General features: G+C 39.6%; 1 pseudogene; it reads right to left on the reverse strand.

Annotated features, from left to right (window-relative positions):
• Nucleotides 1–359: 359 nt before the first annotated feature.
• Nucleotides 360–1,437, reverse strand: LOC101438378 (cytochrome c oxidase assembly protein COX11, mitochondrial pseudogene; annotated as a pseudogene).
• Between the last annotated feature and the right edge of the window lie 20,067 nt (nt 1,438–21,504).

The raw sequence follows: 21,504 nt of genomic DNA on the forward strand, positions 1-21,504 counted from the left end.
AACCCTGGGCATAAATTTCTTAAAAATTCTCAGATTCACTACTTCAAATGTGAATGGCCAATAATTTGTAAAGGAAGTACTGAATCAAGCTCTACCATATCTGCATATTTAAGAAACAGTTTTTTAATACTACTTTCAAACTCTTATGTATGGTGTTGAACAGTCACACATTTTATATAGGAATTATAGGTTTCTTATGATAAAAGGGAATTAAATTAGCTGGGAGGGAACAAAAAGAACCACCACTACATATTATTTAAAATAGGTTTCATATTATAGGATAATATTTCTCCTCTGAGAAGACAAGATAAGTGATTTTTCAAAAATCATGAATTCAAAGCCAGACTTAGCTGCTGCCTTCAGTTATAGCCTGGAACTGGCAACTTGTGCCCTTTCTTTGCTTCAAAAAAGTATAAGAGTGATGAGATCAACATTCACCATTCTTGAATCTTCAGCAAATTCAGGATCAATGTAGAAAAACACCAGCATATCGACTTCCTCTTGTGGATTAAGCCTTGTTCTTCAAAACAGAAGCCCTGTATTTTATTGAAATACTGTCCAGCTTCAAATGGCACTACATTGTATGTAACAATTCCGATGACTAGTTTGTCAGTAGGATTCTTAGCTTTATAAGTGCAGTCTCTCCTGGCACGACATATATCTGTTTGCTGAGGTCTAAAGTTCCACTGGAGACTTGCACGCACATCTGCATTAAAGGGACATTTAACAATGCAATCCTTAACAGGCATCATGGCTTCAATCTGGTCTGATGCATGACCTGCCACTGCAGATCCCCCAAGTTCTGTGGTCTGGCAATACAGCCGATAGAGGCATAGGAGGCCCCCGGCATGCCCACTGCAGCTGCGGCCAAGTACGTGAGGACCGTCTTATTCTGCCACCTCCAGTCCCCTCCCGCGCTCGTGAGAATGGGTTCTTGCTCTTTGGCTGCCGCAGCAGCTGCACTGCCAGGTCCCGGGCCAGGCTTGAGCGCCCCCACGTCCTGAGCTGCCTAAGACCCCTTTCAGCACCTCCTGTCCCACTCATCTCGGGTACCTAGGGTGGCTCCATCGCCAACCACATAAAGCGACCCGCTTCCATCTCAGACGGCATAACTCTTCCATGGTACCATAAATTGAATCTTGACTTTCAAATTTTATTTTTTTCTGTCTACTTTTATTCAGTACCACTGGGTACATTTTTCCTCTAATGTTGTCAAATGTAGGCACCTGTTTTAAAAACGTGGAGATTGGGTAGAGAAACTGCCTGAAGACTTAGAGCTAGCACAGGGTTTCCCATGTGGGGCCAGATAATTCTTTGATGTGGGGGGCGGTCCTGTGCATTGTGGGATGCTTAGCAACATACCTGGCCTCTACCCACTAGATGCCCATAGCGCGGCCCCCCCCCCACCTTTGTGACAACCAACAAGTCTCCCGACATTGCCAAATGTTCCCTGGGGTGGGCAAAATCATCCCAATGTAGCAGATAAAACAAACTCTCTTATCTCCCAAAACCCTGCCAAAAGGCCTCATTCTACCTGAGACAAAGCTTTGATCACTAGATTATTCTGAATATTGTCTTACTCAGGGAATATGAAAAGTGTACAAATCTTTAGGATTACAGACTCCAGAAAGAAGCCAAAAATTCAGAGGCAATAACCTAACACTTACTGTAAACTGCTGAGGGGAGGAGAGTGGAGGAGAGTTCCATGTTCATCAGTGATACAGATTTATTTGTATAAAATTTCCTTTTCTTTGTAGGTCATTGAGTAGCAGGGACAAATGCAAAGCAATGTACTTATCTGTATTTTTGGTGCTGCAGTATTTACATTTAGTTTTTATTTTACTCCTGGGATTGGGATAGATTTAAGTAATGAAGGGGATGGGTTAGGATTAGGGTAAATTTATTTTTCCAAGATATTGTTTGGTAATTTTATAAATACTCACGGCAATGCTTCTATTCTGAGAGGGGCAGAGAAATTTAACAAACTGATGTTTAGAAGGAATCCTGAAAAGTCGTCTATTAATAGTAACACCTTTCACCTTTAAGTAGATTTTTACCTCAGACAGGTGAGAACATTTTTCTTATTAAAAAAAGAATTCCAGTAAAGAATAACATAGGATTATAGGAATAAATTTAATGTTTAATACACATATATGGTAGTGGGAACTTTTCCCTTACAACTAACTTATTTCTTCACGTTATAGTTTAAAAATTTTTCCTAAACCTTAGAGAAATGGAGAAAAACTGGTCTCCATTTCTATGATAGAGGCTTTCATTTAGGAGGTCTAACTATAAAGCAATGGTTCTCAAGGGAGTGATTTTACCCCCCAAAGGGCATTTGGCAATGTCTGGAGATATTTTCAGTTGTCACAACTAGGGTGGTAGCATGAGAAGTGCTACTAGCATCTAGTGTAGAGACCAGGGATATTGCTAAACATTCTACAATGCGCAAGACAACCCCCCACAACAAAGAATTATCTAGCCCCAATGTCAATAGTGCCAAGATTGAGGAAACGGGGTGGGGCAGTCTGTGAAAGGAGTTTCACTATTTTATTATTACTGAATTATATTCACACTCAACCTTAGAGACCACTCTATGGTCTTAGTTGGTTGTACTGCCAATATCCATTTCTACGCTCCACTCTTACCTTTTCCATCCAAAAGCCATCAATTTTGATGGAGCAGATAAGCAAAACTAAGCCAATCAGTGCATCCCACCCCCTTCAGGTAATGATTGGTTTAGAGGTGGTCATGTGACACGATCCAATCCAATCAGAGTGGATCTCAGGAGTTTTGCTGGAAAAGCCATCAATTCTCCTGCTGGAAGTGAAGGAAGGAAAGGGAACCCCAAGTGCCACAAGCAGCCATCATGGAACTGCAGATGCAGCTTTAGGATGACTCTGACTCTGCAAGAGGCAGAGTGAAGAGGCAGGGTTTTCGGTGATGTCTTTAGGCCACTGGATCAAGCCTCTCCAAAAGCCCAGCCAATCTCTAGACTTTTGCTTGCATGGGTTATGAATTCCCTTTATTGTTTAAGCCATTTTGAGTTCCCTTTTCTGTCACTTGCTACTGAAAGCAACCTACTGATATAACCATTATTAACACTTTTCTTCAAGGAAGAATGTTGATGGTGGTTCCAGAAAGGGAGAAATTAATCAATCTAGGATGGTGAATAGTTAAGTGGTTTGGAAAAGCTTTCCAGGTGATTCTGATGTTCTACTGCTTTTCTTCTCCCATCCCAATAAGGAACATTATTGTAAAGCTTATTAGTTCATTCTTGGCCAAAATTAATAAAAAGTTTTCTTTGATTTTAACTGTTAATATAATGTACTAATAACATATGTTCTGTTACACACTTTATATATATTATTTCCATTCATTCATTCATCCATTCGTTTTTCATTCATGGTTTCTTAAAATTACATAGTGGTAAGATAGTGAAGACAGTGGTCATTTTACTCCCTAAAAAGTAGTCTGTAAAAATGAAGTTGCTTACAGATACATAATGAGATTTGGGGTTGTAGTTTGACCAAATAATCATAGTTGATACATGTATGAGAATAACTTAAGATCATTACTTTTCTTCTAATGCCTACCACACAGTGATGGAGAAAATCAGATATCACTCTAGATCACTGGTTCTCAACCTTGGCTGCTGCATATTGGAATCAATTGGGGAGTTTTAAAAAATATTGATATGCAGGCCACCCCCAGAGATTCTGATTTAAGTGATCCCAGGGTTTGGCTTCCTGATCATGGGATTTTAAAAAGATCCCCCAAATGATTCTAATGTACAGCCAGAGTTGAGAACCACTGAACTTTATGCAGCCCAGAATCCTATTAATACATGTCAGCAATCCAATTAACCACCAGGCTTGTTTTTAGACAGTAATTTTTGTGTATGATTTTAGAGGCTTTTAGAGATTGTCTGAACCATAAATTATAATTGGGTATGTCTAAGACTAAATTTTATAGTCTCTCCAAATAAAACTACTTAATACTTAGGTTTATTTAATATTTCTAACTAGGAGGGACTCAATGTGGAAATAGAAGTTTCATATTAGAGCAAATTAATACACCACGAGCCAGAAAAATGTTCAATGACACTTCTGTGGACACTTTAGAGGGGTGGGTCCCAGGGCTATTAAAGACAGGAGCTATCTCACACACATAGACACACACTGCTAATAACCCATTTCTTTTGGTCAGATTTATGCCCAAATATAAATAGGGACTATTGCATTCGCTGGAAAATCTATAACAATATATGCCTCCTCCATTCTCTCAGGCCCAAATGCTAGGATATGACATGTGCCACAAAACACAAATTGACAAGGGAATTTACCTTTGTCATCTTAATACAACTCAATTTAGCGATTTTCTTATTGCCGCTGAGGATCACGCTATGAAGAAAACTAATTCAGCTGTTCACAGGGCAATAGCAGTTAAGACTTCAATAGAACAGTAGAGCCGCACTGCAGGATCACAAAGGTTACCCAGGAAGGGAATGAACCAGAATTCTCTGGTTAGGGTATTTACTGCTGTTCTGGCAAATCCAGTTCCAGTCAGACTGAAAGTTCATATGCCTCCAACTTAGACTGTATGGAAATGCTGTAGCATCAAGTGACTTAAAGAATTACTGGCTACACTCGGAACTGCTCTAACCGCTGAGACCAGGAACAGGTCTCCCTATCACTGGTTGCCTCATACTAGGAGGATCTGCTCCTTATTTGCATAGCCATAGCTCCCTAACACTTAGGAAAAGAGCCTTTAGATTCTTTTAGTCCAGAATGCAATAGATCAGAACCTCAGAACAGGTTGGAAGAAAGCAAATTGGAAAATCCCTCCCTTCAGCAAAATATAAGAATTGGCTGATAAGAAAAGCCAACAATGAAAGGATTTCCAAATACCCGTCATGGTTACAAATAGCTACTTGTTAAATTTCTCTTTTTTTCCCAGTTTGCTGCCTTTGCAGGATCCAGCCTATATACTATTTTGTGTTTTCTGTAACAGTTGATAATATGTTCCTTTGGATAGACTGAGCACCATGATAGCACAATCTAAATAGAAGGGATTATGTTAGTTTCTGAAGTATGAGAAACAGTGTTTTTAAAATTCCTTTTTTGAATTCACTTGTTTGGAAATGATTTCAGACTTACAAAATGTTGTAAAAAGAATAGTTCATATCATCTTCCAGCTGTCCTTCAGCTAACATTAATCTCCCTAGAATACTCATTTCAGCCATTATATATATGCAAGGTAGGGAATGTATAACAACAATTATGGTAGTAAATGAGGATTGTGGTTAGTAATATAAATACAGGAATATTCTTCTACTACAAGGTGTTAGGGATGTGGTGATAAATGGGAAAATATAACTAAAGTCATTCATAGATTATAGTTAACAACATTGTAATGTTTAAGCAAAAGGAAAGTTGGTACTAAAAACAAGAATATGGGATTTGGTTTTGTGAGATAATATGATTAAGCATTTTTCTCTTCTTCATTTTTTCATTAATAAGGAGACCTTGACTGTGTCATTTAACTAAAATGTGTTCATCTGTGTATCTTTCTGAACACTAGAGGAACGATTGAGTTAGTAGTTGGAATGAGATAAAAGTACCCAGACAGAACATTTTAGGAGTAATGCTTCCATAACTTGTTGAGCTGCCCTTTACTCTTATTTTTTGAATTTGAAATAAAGTTATTTAAAAAAATAAAAATAGTACAAAGAATCTGAATACCCTTTGTCCAGATTCACTTATATTCTCTCTCTCTCTGTCATTTTTATCTTTGTTCCTTACATTGTGATGCACCTTTTATTTCAGGCTGTTTTTAAACAATTGGATTATGATGCATGTTGATGTACTTTTCTTCATGTTTCTTATGTTTGGGATTCATTAAGCTTTTTGGATTTGTGGAATCTAAATTTCTTTAAATATTTAAAAATTTCAGAAAATTCTTTAAATATTTTTTCTGTCCCCTCTGACTGGGATTTCAAATACATATTATTAGGCCACTTGAAAATAGCCCACTGCTTGTTTATGCTCTGTTCGATTTTTCCCAATATTTCTTCTTTCTGTGTTTTATGTTGGGTATTTTACTACGTCTTCAGGTTCACTAAGTTTCTCTTCTGCAGGATTTAATCTGCTGGTAATCCTATCCAGTGGATTTTCATTTCTAGAAGTTCAATTTGGGTATTTTTTAAAATGTTTTCCACGTCTCTCCTTAATATGCTCATGCTTTTCTCTACCTTCTTGAACACATGAGATATACTTATAATGGCTATTTTAATGTCCTTGTCTCCTAATTCTATAATGTGGGTTATTCCTGGGTCTGTTTCTATTGATTGATTTTTTCCCTTCATTATGGGTAGTATTTTTTTTTCTGCTTCTTTGCATACTTGGTGATTTTTCATTGTATTCCAGACATTGTGTATGTTATTAGGTGGTGGATTTTTTGGTAATTTATTTTTAGACCTTTGCTCTGGGATGTAGTTAAGCTTATTGGAAACAGTTTTATTCATTCAAGCCTTGCTTTTAAGCTTTGTAAGATCTGATCTTAATCAGATCTGAGCAGCCTTTACTCCAGAGCTAGTTTGGCTCCACTATTGAGGTAGTAGCCTTCTAAGTATTCTACCTAATGCTCTGTATATTATGAAGGTTCTCAACTCTGGCTGTTAGGAAGATGATCTCCAAGAACTCTTACACCTGATCCTTCACCTGGCCTTGATTAGGTTCCTTATACCCATGTGCTGATCAATGCCATGTTGAAGAGCCCAGGGAATCCCTCTGCAGATCTCTATAGTTCTCTACCTGTACAGCATTCTCCTTTCTGGTACTCCACCCTGCAAATTCTAGTCACCTTGATCTCCAAATTCTCAACTTTGCCCCTCAACTCAAGGGAGACTGGAGGCTCTGTTTGGGTTTTCCCTCCTTGTACTGCAACCTAGAAACTCTCTCCAGGCAGTAATCTGAGGGGTTCTTAGGGTTCCCCTTGCTTGTTTCTCTTCTATTCTCAGGATCTTTACCTTGTGCTACCTATTGTCCAATGTCTGAAACCATTGTTTCATATATTTTACCTCTTTTTTAGTAGTTTAAGGTAGGAGGATAAATCTGGTTACTTTTACTCCAGTAATCTGTGGTCCATATTCCAATTTTGTCAGCTGACCTAATAATGTCCTTTATGGTATTTTTACTTCCACTCCAGTATAGGATCTAATCTAGTTGTCATGTCTTTCTAGCCTCCTTTATTCTGGAACATTTCCACAGCCTTTCTTTGTCTTTTATGTCATTGACATTTGAGAAGAATACAGCCCCTCCCCCTTTACCTTGTTTTGGGCCTGATTTTTTTTCTCATGATTAGATTCAGATTATGTATTCTCAGTCAGAATACTGTGTAGATGCTGTATCTTTTTCAGGGTGTCACATCTGGAGCTACATGATGTCCATCTCTATTTCACTGGTGATGTTAATTTTGGTCACCTTGTCAAGGTGTTGACCAATTTCTCTATTGGATAATTACTTTTTTCCACCTTAGCAACTAATGAGCAATCTGTGGGGGAACATTTAATGACCATGCAGATATCCTGCTTTTCATCAAAATTTCTCCTAGATTTAGTATCTGTTTATGTTTGTTGCCTGATGCAATCTTTACCATCATGGTTGAAAAATGATAATATTCCAACTCTAGCACTCCCTCCATATTGACCAGTCAGCCCTTGGCATAATCCGTAAGCAAGTAGAAGAGCCCTTTAGGTTCTGTGATTATTTGTTATACAGCAAAAGCTAAGTAATATATTGGATAAGATAATCCTCAAAATATGCCTCATTAGATATGCAGAATGGATATCATTATTCTCATTTTACAGATGTGGTAGTGAGGCTCAGAGAAGCCAAGTGATTTGATCATAGTCAAACAGCAAATAGGTGGAAAAGCAAGAATTCAGAACCCAGGTCTTTTAAGTTTGATTCCAGGGTGCTTTCCACTGCTTCTCTAAGTAAAGTTGTTTGAAAAATGGAGCTCTGAGCATTCTTATGGGCATCACATGCTCAGTCAAGGGTAATATTGCAAATGGTTGCTGAGCTGCGGGCTCTAGCTGGGCCACCTAAAATTGCAGCTGCTTCTCCTTTCCTTCCTGGAAACCACCAAACTTGGGGCAGAGAGCAGAATGGGTATGGGATATGCTGTATATGTCATTATAATTGGGTGCAGTAGTAGCCAATTGCAAATGGTTGCTGAACTGCGGGCTCTAGCTGGGCCACCTAAAATTGCAGCTGCTTCTCCCTTCCTTCCTGGAAACCACCAAACTTGGGGCAGAGAGCAGAACAGGCATGGGATATACTGCATGTGTCATTATAATTGGGTGCAGTAGTAGCCAATTTATTTCCCATTCCTGAGGTAATAGCCATTTGAGTTCAACTCACAATTTATCACAGAATGAAAAGCATATTCGTGGTTCTTTTCCATTAAGAACTACCTACTTCATTTAAAAACAACAATGATCAAACAAAATAAGAACTACAGAATTGTAATTAAGGCCTAGGGTTTGATAAAGTGGAGTTGGTATGTCATAATTGTCTTCCCTCAAGGGAAAATATCATTAAAAAGAAATATAAAGATTCCTGTTTACTGCCATTAAATAACTCAAATTTCCTTTGACTCAGGAAATACCAATAATCACATTAGAATTGAAAAATTTGCCAGATCCTATTAATCACTAGAGCACTTATTAAAAGATTCTTGGCCTCCACAATAGACCTACTCAATAATAACATCCAGAGAAGGAACCTGGGAATTTTTACTTCTAGCAAGCAATCTGGTGATACTCAGCCAAGTTTGCATTTAGCTAATACAGAAGCAAAGAAGGGTTATAAGTTGTGATTTTAAAAACAATTCTAGGAGTTCTGAGAAGATGGCATCACAGTAGGCAGGCAGGGCTCAACTCTCTCACAAAAACAATGGAGAAAGGGCCAAAAGCTGTCTGAGGGACCTGCTTTGGGGGCCAGCAGTCCAGAAGAGTGCTACACAATGCCCAGGAGGGACAGTGGGATGAAGAACCTGAAACAACAAATGTGAGTTACCAAACCCCCAAGATGGCTGGGGAGTTCCCATCTGCCACCCTCAAGAAATTAAGCCTAGATAAAACCCCTGGCTCACTGCAGCAGACTGAGAGGGGAACAGACATCTTCCTGTCAGCTTTTACAAGGGAAGAGGGTGGGTAAGTCAGAGGACTTCTCTTCATTGAATTTGGTCAGCAGAGCCCACTTTGATTCATGGCTCTGACCAGACCAGAAACACAGTAAAGTGGAGGTTGAAAGAAACACCTCTGTGGAAAGGTTTGCTGACAGACGAGTTCTATCTGCTGGCCATCCAGGAAACTGCAAGGAGAAAAACTGCTTTCAGGTCTCTCCTTAGTCCTACCCCTGGGGTAAAATCTGCACCCCATTAGTGAGTCCCTGCCTAATTTTGATAACTTAAACTGTGCAATTTTAAAGACTTAGAATAAGTTGAACCCGAGGGACCACTATCAAATACCAACTGATGATGCAACTGGAAAAGAACCTTATATGGAAGGTTCAATGCGGATCAGCAGAATATCCATGTCTACATAAAACAACATGACTTTAAAATGCTGTTTGACCTAAAGTAAGGGGGAAATGGAAAGGAGAAATGAGTTTATATGGCTACGAGTTTCTAAAAAAGAGTCTGGAGGCTGGCAGAAGGATTGCCCTCATGCACAACTGAGCAGAGTCAGAGAGACAGATAAAGCAGATACAACCCCCAGATATTGGTTCCTATGAAGGCTAAAGAGACCCATGAGAGTTATGGTCATGGCCGATGGGGTTTACTACCAGGGCAGATGGCCCCTCTCTGGAAATGGTGTTTATGTGTGATGAATCTGGACTCAGATGGGATCTCCCTTCATAAGACTTTCATACTAATCTGCTGGAGGTGCAGTTAACGTTGGGGTTTAAGATATAGTTAGGGGATTTGAATCTCTGGACTGATAATGTGATAGCCAGGTCCTGAGCCTCAACAGACTCCAGCACCTACAATCTGATTTATTGGACTTACCACACTCAGCTAAGATGGAGTTGAAGAAGGACAATCACCACACCATGGAGCCTAGAGTGATTACAACTGAAAATGGGAGGATGGCAGCCAGCATCCATGTGGAATCTGAGCCTCCTCTTGACATAGAGGTGCAATGGACACAACCAATCCAATGTCCACATAGAAGAGGTGGCATTGGATTGGGAAAAGTGGACATGGTGGACGATGGGTATGGGGAAGGGCAGGAAGAGATGAGAGGTGGGGGCGTATTTGGGACGTGGAGCTGCCCTGGATGGCGCCTCGGGGGTGATCACCGGACATCGTGGATCCTCACAGGGCCCACTGGATGGAATAGAGAAGAGTATGGGCCATGATGTGGACCATTGTCTATGAGGTGCAGAGGTGCCCAAAGATGTACTCACCAAATCCAATGGATGTGTCATGATGATGGGAACGAGTGTTGTTGGGGGGGGAGAGGGGGGGTGGGGGGGTGGGGTTGAATGGGACCTCACATATATATTTTTAATGTAATATTATTACAAAGTCAATAAAAAATAAAATAAAATAAAATAAAATAAAAAAAAAAAAGAATAAGTTGAACCAAAAATCAAAGCAGAGCTATGGAAAAAAACACTAGACGAGAGAGAAATTGACCATCAAAGTAAATTCACAAACATATTCAGATGCTGAGACATCAGCAAAAAATTACAAGTCATACTAGGAAACAGGAAGAGATGGCCCAGCCAAAGGACAAAGCAAATATCCTGATGAGATACAGGATTTAAGACAACTAATCAATGATAAAAATACAAAACTCCTAAATCAATTCAAAGAATTGAAGGAAAATATGACTAAACAGATAAAGGATATTTAGAAGACACTAGGTGTGCATAAAGAACAATTTGAAAGTCTGCAAGGAAAAGTAACAGAGCTTATGGGAATGAAAGACATGATGGATGAGGTTAAAAATACATTAGAAGCACATAAGAACAGATTTTAATTGCTCAAAGACAGAATTAGTGATTTTAAGGACAGAACATACAAACTGGAAAAGACAGGAGAGCAGAAAAAGAATGGAAAAAATGGAACAAAGTCTCAGGGAATTCCATGACAAAACAAAATGCACAAATATAGGCATTATCAGTGTCCCAAAAGGAAAAGAGAATGGAAAAGAGGCAGAAAGAATATCTGAGGAAATAATGACCAGAAAGTTCCCATTTATGAAAAGACATAAATATGAATATCCAAGAAGGACAACACACCTGAAACAGAATAAATCTGAATAGACCTACCCCAAGATACCTACTATTCAGAATGACAAATATCAGAGATAAAGAGAGGATTCTGAAAGCAGCAAGAGAAAAGCATACAAGGGATCCTCAGTAAGATTAATGGATGATCTCTCATCAGAAACCATGGAGACAAGAAGAAAGTAGTATGATGTATTTAAGGCACTGAAAGAAAAAAACTACCAGCTAAGAATTCTGTATCTGGCAAAACTGTCTTTCAAAAATGAGGGTAGCAGGAAGCAGATGTGGCTCAACAGATCGGGCTCCCATCTACCATATGGGAGGCCCTGGATTCGCTTCCCAGGGCCTCCTTGTGAAGGCAAGCTGGCCCACGCCCCTGGAGAGCTGATGGCCCATGCCCACAGAGAGCTGGCACAGCAAGATGATGCAACAAAGGGAGACAAGCAGACATAGAAGAACACACAGCTAATGGACACAGAGAGCAGACAGCAAGCAAGCAGCAAAGGGGGGATAAATAAAATCTTAAAAAAAAAATGAGGGTAGCACTCTATTGCCTTTTCACCCTTGTTCTTACCTTTTTCCCCCTGTTCTTGCCTTCTGCTCCTGCTCTTTCCTTCTTCACTCCTGCCTGGAACAACAAGCAAGTAAAACCTGGGCATTTATAATCTATAATGGGGAATTGTAGCCTGTAAATTGGCCTCCTTCATCACTCTTCAGCCCCTTCCTCTCTACCTTGGACCCATGATCTGTTTTCTCCCAGTTCTCTTCTCGCCATTCCTTAATAAATTATTAGCCTAACTAAAATAAAAATAAAAATTAAAAAAGAGGGTGAATTTAAAGTCTTCACAGAAAAACAAAAACCGAGAGAGTGTGTTACTAAAATGCTGGAATTACAAAAGATACAAAAGTGAGTGCTGCAGCCTGAAAGGAAAAAACAAGGGTAAGAGACTTGGATAAGAGTGTAGAAATAAAGATTATCAGTAAGGGTAAATTAAAGGGTAAAAAGACAGGTAATAGAAAGGTATGACAACAGAAAGCTAAAGGATAAAGTGGAAGAAGTAAGTAATGCCTTTACAGTAATAATATTAAATGTAATGGCTTGAATTCCCCAATCAAAAGACATAGACTGATAGAATGGATAAAAAAATATGAGCCATCTATATGCTGTCTACAAGAGACTCACCTCAGACATAAGGACACAACCAGGTTGAAAGTGAAAGGTTAGAAAAAGATTTCCACACAAATAGTAGCCAAAAAGAACTGGAGCAGTGATACTATAGCAAACAAGATAGATTTTAAATGTAAAATTCTTATAAGGGACAAAGAAGGTAATTGTTTATTAATAAAAGGAGCAATTCACCAAGAAGAAATAAATATAATAAATATTTATTCACCTAACCTGGGTGTCAGTATTGGATAGAACATCTGGACAGAGGATAAATAAAGAGAGATTGAATAATATGATAAATGAACTAGACCTAACAGACATCTATAGAGCACTCCACCCCAAAATAGCAGGATATGCATTCTTTTCAAGCACTCACAGATCCTTCTCCAGGATTGACCATATTTTGGGTCAGAAGACAAGTCTCAATAAATTTAAAAAGATTGAGATTATACAAAACAGTTTCTGTGATCATAATGGAATGAAGCTAGAAATTAATAATGGAAGGAAAAAGGGAACATCCATAAATACATGGAGATCAGCATACCCTTTAAAAAATCAGTGGGTCAAGGAAGAATTTGCAAGAGAGCTCAGTACATATCTTGAGATGAAGGAAAATGAGAACACAACATATCAAAACCTATGGGACACTACAAAGGCATTGTGAGAGGGAAATTTATAGCCATCAATGCTTACATTAAAAAGGAAGAAAGAGGTAAAATTGAAAATCTAACTGCATACCTGGAGGAACTAGAAAAAACAAACAGCAAACTAACTCCAAACCAAGCCAAAAGAAAGAAATAGTAAAGATCAGAGCAGAAATAAATGAAACAGAGAGCAACAACAATAACAACAAAACAAAGAGAGAATCAACAAAACCAAAAGTTGGCTCTTTGAGAAGATAAACAAAATCGACAAATGCTTAGCTAGACTGACAAAGAAAATAAAAGAGAAGGTGTCAATAAATAAAATCAGAAATGAGTGGGGGGACATTATCACTGACCCCAAAGAAATAAAAGACACCATAAGAGGATACTATGAACAACTGCATGCCAAAAAACTAGACAACGTAGATGAAATGGACAGATTCCTAGAAACACACAAACTACACGGACCCTAGAAGACACAGAAGATGTTAACAAACCAATCACAAATAAAGAGATTGAAACAGTCATCAGAAACCTCCCAAAGATGAAAAGCCCAGGATGAGATGGCTTCACAGGTGAATTCTACCAATCATTCAAAGATGATCTACTACCAATCTTGCTGAAGCACTTCTAAAATAATTGAAAAGGAAAGAACACTACCGAACTCATTCTATGAAGCCCACATCGCCCTAATACCAAAACCAGGTAAAGATACTATGAAAAAGGAAAATTACAGACCAATATCTCTAATGAATACAGATGCAAAAATCTTCAACAAAATACTTGCAAACTAAATCCAACAGCACATTAAAAGAATTATACACCACAGTCAAGTGGATTTTATGTCAGGTATGCAAGGGTGGTTCAACACAAGAAAATCAATTAGTGTAATAAACCACATTAATAAATTGAAGAAGAAAAATCACATGATCCTCTTGATTGATGCAGAAAAGGCGTTTGACAAAATAAAGCATCCTTTCTTTAAAAAAAAAAACTACTCCAAAAGATAGGACTAGAAGGTAGCTTTCCTAACACAGTAAAGTGCATATATGAAAAACCTACAGCTAGCTTTGTACTCAATGGTGAAAGACTGAAAACTTTACCCCTGTGATCAGGAATAAGACAAGGATGTCCACTGTCACGACTGTTATTCAAGATTGTACTAGAAGTTCTAACTGGAGCAATTAGGCTAGATAAAGAATAAGGGCACCTAAAAAGGAAAGGAAGAAGTAAAACTTTCACTATTCACTGACGATATGATCCTTTATCTAGAAAATCCTGAAAAATCCATAACAAAGCTACTAGAACTAATAGACAAACTGAGCAAAGTGGCAGGATACAAGATTAATATGCAAAAATCACTAGTGTTTCTATATACTACTAATGAGCAATCTGAGCAGGAAATAAAAAAAATTCCATTTATAATAGCAACTAAAGGAATCAAATATTGAGGAATAAATGTAACCAAGGACATCAGGGACCTGTATTCAGAAAACTACAAAACATTGCTAAAAGAAACCAAAGAAGACTTAAGTAAATGGAAGAACATTATGTGTTTATGGACTGAACATTGTTTGTTAAGATGTCAATTCTACCCAAACTAATTTACAGATTCAACGCAATCCCAATAAAAATCCTAACAGCCTCTTTTGCAGAAATGGAATAGCCAATTATCAAATTTATTAAGGTTAAGGGGCCCTGAATAGCCAAAAATGTCTTTTAAAAGATTAATGAAGTTGGAGGACTCTCATTTGCTGACTTTAAAGCATATTACTTAGCTACAGCATGGTACAGGCATAAAGACAGACAGATTCACCAATGGAACCAAATTGAGAACTCAGAAATAGACCTTCATGTTTACAGTCAAGTGATTTTTGACAAGGCTGTCAAGACTTCCCATCTCACCCAGAACAGTCTGTTCAACAAATGGTGCTGGGAGAACTGGATATTCATACCCAAAAGAAAGAAAGAGGACCCCTATCTCACACCTTATACAAAAATTAACTCAAAATGGATCAAAGACCTAAATAAAAAAGTGAGAATCATAAAACTTCTGGAAGAAAATGTAGGGAAACATCTTCAAGGCCTGTGGTTGGTAGTGGTTTCTTAACCTTACACCAAAAGCACAAGCAATGAAAGAAAAAATGGATAAATGGGACCTCCTCAAACTTAAACACTTTTGTGCTTCAAAGGACTTTATCAAAAAGGTGAAAGGGCAACTCACTCAATGGGAGAAATTATGGAAATCTCATACACAATAAGGGTTTAATAACCATGATATATAAAGAGGTAGTACAACTCAACAATAAAAAGACAAATAACCCAATTAAAAACTGGGCTAAAGACTTGGACAATTGTCCAAAGAAGAAATACAAATGGAAAAAAAAAAACACATGAAAAAATGTTCAACATCACTAGCAATTAGGGAAATGCAAATCAAAACTACAATGAGATATCTTTTCACACCTATTAGAATGGCCATGACTAAAAAGTCAGACAACTGCAAGTGTTGGAGAGGCTGTGCAGGGATAGGACTGCTTATTCACTGCTGGTGGGAATGTAGAATGGTATAGCCACTTTCGAGGACTACTTGGCTGTTTCTAGGCAAGTTGAATATAGACTTGCCATGTGACCCAGAAATACCACCACTAGGTATAAACCCAGAAGAACTGAGAGCAGTGACACAGACATCTGCACACCAATGTTCATAGAGGCGTTATTTCCACTTGCCAAAAGATGGAACCAACCTAGGTGTTCATCAACTGATGGGTGGATAAACAAACTGTGCTGTATACACAAGATGGAATATTATGCAGCTGTAAGAAGAAATGAAGTCATGAAGCATATGACAACATGGATGAACCTGGAGGACATTATGTTGAGTGAAGCAAGCCAGACACAAAAGGACAAATACTGATTGCACTAATATGAACTAAATATATTGTGTAAACTCATGAAGTTAATAATTAGAATATAGGTCACCAGAAAATAGAATGAGGGTAGGGAATGGAAAGCTGAGGCTAATCTGTGCAGAATTTGTAAAAAGGTTGTTTGTAAATCTTTGGAAATGAATAGAAATGGTAAAAAGCACATCACGGTGTTTGTAACTAGCAGAGCTATTATATGGGTATGACAGTGGTTGAAAGGGAAAAGCTAAGGACATGCATATTACTAGCAGGAAAGCTAAAAATGTACTATGGGACTGTATAACACTGAGAAATCTCATGTGAAATACAAATATGGGTAATATGGCATATATAAACACTGCTTTTACAAAATATAAATACAAATAAACTAGAGAGACAAACAGAATTAGCAGCTATGTATGGCAGGAGAAGCATAGAGAGATTGAGAGGTGATGAGTTTTCTTGATTTTTTTTTTTTTGGTGGTGGTGGTGGTGATGAATTTTTTTGGTTGGTTGGTTTGTCTTTTGTTTATTATAATTATTATTATTGGAATAATGAAAATGCGCTAATAATGACTGAAGTGATGAATGCACAGCTATGGAATTATACCAAATAACATTGATGGTACACTTTGGCTGGATTTATGCTTTATTAATATGCATCAATAAAACTGATTTGTTAAAAAAAGTTCTAGTTTTGATAGCTTTAAGAAAATCATTCAACTTCCCTGGACCTCACTTTTCTCATCTATAAAGTGGGAACATTGCACCAGGTGCTGTCTAGAAGAGGCAGATTGATCTAATAGAAGACTCTAGGGCTTTAAAGTGGTGGCACTCAATCCTGGCTGCACATTAGAATCCCCTTGGAAGCATCTGAAAGTAACAAATGCCCAGGCACCACCCCCAGACCAATTAAAATAGAATCTCTGGGGATGGCTGCAGGTGTTGGTATTTTTTTTAATCTCCCCAGGTGATTTCTTTTTCCTTAATTAAAAAAAAATATTACATTCAAAAAATATGAGGTCCCCATATACCCCTCACCCCCCTCACCCCACTCCTCCCTCATCAACAACCTCTTTCACCATCGTGGCACATTCATTGCATTTGGTGAATCCTTTTTGGAGCACCGCTGCACTGCATGGATAGTGGTTTACATTGTAGGTTACACTCTCCCCCAGTCCACCCAGTGGGCCATGGCAGGACATATCATGTTCAGTAACTGTCCCTGCAGCACCACCCAGGATGACTCCAAGTCCTGAAAATGCCCCCTCCTCATATCTCTTCTTCCCTCTCCCTACCCTCAGCAGCTACCCAGGTGATTTTAATGACTCGCCCTGGCTGAGCACCACCGCTGCAAAAATGACTCTAACCGTCATTAGACAGGATGATTTTGATTAGTCTCCCTGAGCCTGTCTCCTTGCATGTAAAATGGGAATCATGTCACCATGATTATTAGCACATAGCTAATATTTATTAAGGTCCTACTATTATGAGTCTAAGGTGTTTTTTCCCCCCATATCCAGTCATCTGCTATGACTCAGGAGAAAAACTCTCAGAGTAATGAAAGAAATTGAAAACAGCCCTTGTTGCCAACAGTATCACCATCCAGAATAAGAAGGGCCAGTGAACAATTTTGAGATGGGGATTGAGGAAGCTCATTGAAGAGATCACTCAGAGAAAGTGGTTCTTTCTAAATGAATTCCAGGACCATTTCATTCGCCCTAATGTTAGGCCTGTGGGGTTCCAAAGAAAACTTACCTGCTGATTGGCATGTTGGGCAGACAGAAGGCAGCGGCAGTGGGGACATGTGCCGATCTTGAATTACTCTTTTCGAATTGGATGAACTATTGTTTGCCCTCCACATTCTTTAATCATCATCAACAAGCCCTTGGGGATCACAACAGCAGGGAAACTATGAAAGGAAACAGCTGGTTTAGACACCAAGAGATGGAATCTGGCTTTCAGGGTTTAGAAAAGAAAAGGCTGTTCTTGAACAGTTGGATTTAATGTTTTAATTTTTGGTTCACTTGGTAGTTTCATTGTGCACAGCTTAAAGGGGCAACATCTTTGCCATACAGAGTCTTACAGGCTAGCTCAGTTTGCCCCAACCAGACACATGGTATATGTATAGTGGTCTTTTCCTGGCTGGTGGTTTTTCTTCAACTCCATGAAAAAATTGCAAGGTCAGTAAATATGTATTCCTGGCCCCACAAGTTTCTTTCCTACCCTCAGTGGGATTCTCCTTCTCACCTCCTTCAGATACCCCTATGCTTTCTCTCCTCCCGCCTCACTCCATACACCCAAACCAGGAATAATTTGAAGCTCGTTTACTACTTTAGGAGGGTCAAGGATCTTCTGAAATCCATCCATGGATACCTGGCTGATAAAGGCTGGCCTGTGCACATGCCTCTATGCAGCTTTGGGGGATTCCTGTCCTGACTCTAGGGTATACAGACATTCTCTAGACCAGAGAAGGGATCCGTGAGCTTGAACTGTAATTTATAAAATCATTATTCTCATGGGGACATGTTGGTACGGGTGTGATATATTTATTAAGTAATCCACAGTATAATGTGGACTTGGTAAGGGGTCTATGGTTTTCACCTGACTGGCAAAGGGGTCCGTGGATTCTCAACCTTTTTTGTTCCACAAACCCCTTTGCCAGTCAAGTGAAAACCACGGACCCCTTCTCAGAATGTAGCAGCAGTTTTATGACACTCAACACTGGAGGTCAGAGAAAATAAAGATAAGTTGATTGTTTTCAATTCAAGCTCACAGACCCCCTGAAATCTTTCCATGGACCCCTTGGGGGTCCATGCACCCCTGGTTAAGAACGCCTGTGTTAGTGTACGAAGGGTCCCAGTGAGCCCACCGACAGGTGAGATTCCAAGGGTGTCCTCAGGCTTTCTCTACAAAGCAGAATATTTTGTTGAAATGGCGATGCCACAATTATTGATCTGACAAAGCAGCATGAGCTAAAATGCTGAGATGGAGGTAGATAGAATCTCTTGTTGACCTTCCAGGCTGGTTCCACAGCCCTGATGAGGCCATATGCTCTTCCTATTCATGCTATGTGGTTCTAAGGCAGAGCAAAAAGAAGCCTGGAACCACAAACCAAGCTGGTAAACTGCAGTGCTCACGGCCCCGAAGACAAATTCAGGCACAGGGATATTCCTGAAGCTTGTCCCAAGTTAAACCCTCCAACTTTGGGAAAATCTAGTGGGGACTGTGTGTGCACATTTGGATGATTCTAGGGTTGACCCATTTCTGTGACATTAACCTTCATGGCCTCCCACAACCCTGCCTCCAGGGCCCAATCCTTGGTTCCAGATTGGCTCCCCATTTACCCACAAGGCCCAGGGTTTTGGGTCGCCCACCTTGCCCATTTCTTTCTCACCTAGACCCCTCTCCTCCTGGGCCCTATGCAAAGCAGAGCAGTTTCCAAGATAGTCTCCTTTCCTTGTTTATTTCAAGCACAAAGCCACTTACAAGATAGCTGAGCATTCTTACTTAATAGTCACTAGGAAACACATCGACATTTCAAATTATTCAAGAACTCTCAAAAGAAAAAATGGATCATGGTTATCTGTTTTTTGCTGAAATAGGTGTGGCCTGTCTTGGGAATAAATCCCACCCCAAGACCTGCCTGACTGCTTTGATGCCTTCCCTCAGGGGGACGATCTCCACACGTCTCCCTCCATCCTCATCCATGCAGATGTGGGTCCTAGAGGTGACGCTTTAGGACAAGGAATCATTGATATTAGCTAGTACTGAACATTCAAGTCCTCACAAATTTAATGCAGCCACATTTTTTTTTTTGTTTTGCAGATGAAACTCCAAATTGCGTCTTCAACTTTAATTATTCCTTCCTTGTTTATACAGGAAAACTCAACTTGAACCATGACCTCTCCCTTGAAATCCTCTGTGGAAACTTCCACGGCAGGATATGCATGCCTCTGTTCAAGATAGGGTAAGCACATTTTATAGAACTGGTTTTCTTTGGGTCCATCTCCCTCTTCTTGAACATGATAAGGCTGAATATATTATGGACTCAGATGTCTTCTCTTGCCTTAGTGTTTCTTGATGAATTATTTTTCCCTCAAGACCAGAAAACACTTTTTCTTATCCACAGTTCTTAGGATCTGTTTTTATGACCTAATCATTTCCAATACCCTATCAAGAAAAGGACTCCAGAGGGAACAGGAGAACCAAAACCTAATAACAGTATTATTGATAAATGGGAACTACATTGCCTTAATAAAATCACCCTGTGCCCAATTAGTTTTCCTCAGCCATTACAGCAATCTATAAATAAGATGAATTCGTTTAGTTATTTTTAGCATAGTATTTTTTTTTCATTTGAAGTTACAGCAAGGAAGTGACTTTGATATTACCTGGTTTAACCATCAGTAATTACCTGCCAGATTAGAAATCATGTTTAGCCAAATTGGTTATCTTTATAGTTAGAAAGGATAGTTGTCATCAACTGAGATGAGGAAGACGGCTGTGGTGGTTTTGCACTGTGTCAAGTTAGCCAAGATAGAACTTCATTTCCTAGAATTCCCTTCCCTGTATGGTTCTGGTTCAGGGTTGACAAAAAGAGAAATTTCCATGAGATCTGGAAGGCAGAAATGAAGCAGCAGCCATTACTCTCTGAATGTCCGTGCAGTTTGCCAGGCACCACTGTAGCTCACACACATTGTCACTGATCCACAGGCTCACCTTGTTGGCAGAGGGGTAGAGAGGACAGCAGCTGGGCCCACAGCTCCTCCAGATCCTGCTGGATCTCCTCTTCAGCTTCTCTAAGCCCTGGGCCAGGTACGTGTGCAGTTCTGTGGCAAAGGGCACCAGCTCCTTCTGTAGGTGACCCACATGTCAAGGTTAGAGACAGGAGCCAGATGGTCTTTGCTCTTTCCAGTTGGTCCTTGCTCTCTCTTGCTTCATGCCCAGAGTTTCTTCCCTCTGCCTTCCCTACTGACCTACAGTGATATTGGGCTCATCTCTAGATGCAGAGGCAACAGCTCTCCATAGATTTCTTCACCAGCTTCCCTGTGTGACCCCTGGCTAGTGACTTTTCTTAGATCCTCCAACTGTCCTCTTTGAAACCTTTATTTCCCTAGTTTCTCCCACAGTTGTGTGAGGTCTGCTTCCTATAAATAAATACCCTATTCCATATCACTAATAGTGATTCCACTTCCCTGATCAAACCCCACTGATACACTGCCAGAGAAGCAAGCTTGGGTAGAAGACCAGGAGTTCAGTTTGGACATGTGTTGGCCTCCGCTGCGGCACTGCAGGCGGGTCACTGCAGGCGAGTCGCTGCCGGGGGTCGGGCCTACGCCACGGCCTGACCGGGGCGGCAGCGGGCGGCTCAAGGCTTGGTGGGGACGCGTGGTTCGATGGAGGAAAAACCACGGAGACGAGGTCTATGCGCAGGTCTGATTTTATTCGGGAAGTACATGGGGTTTTATAGTGTCATG

This window comes from Dasypus novemcinctus, chromosome X (genome assembly GCF_030445035.2).
Source record: "Dasypus novemcinctus isolate mDasNov1 chromosome X, mDasNov1.1.hap2, whole genome shotgun sequence".
Classification (NCBI taxonomy): Eukaryota; Metazoa; Chordata; class Mammalia; order Cingulata; family Dasypodidae; genus Dasypus; species Dasypus novemcinctus.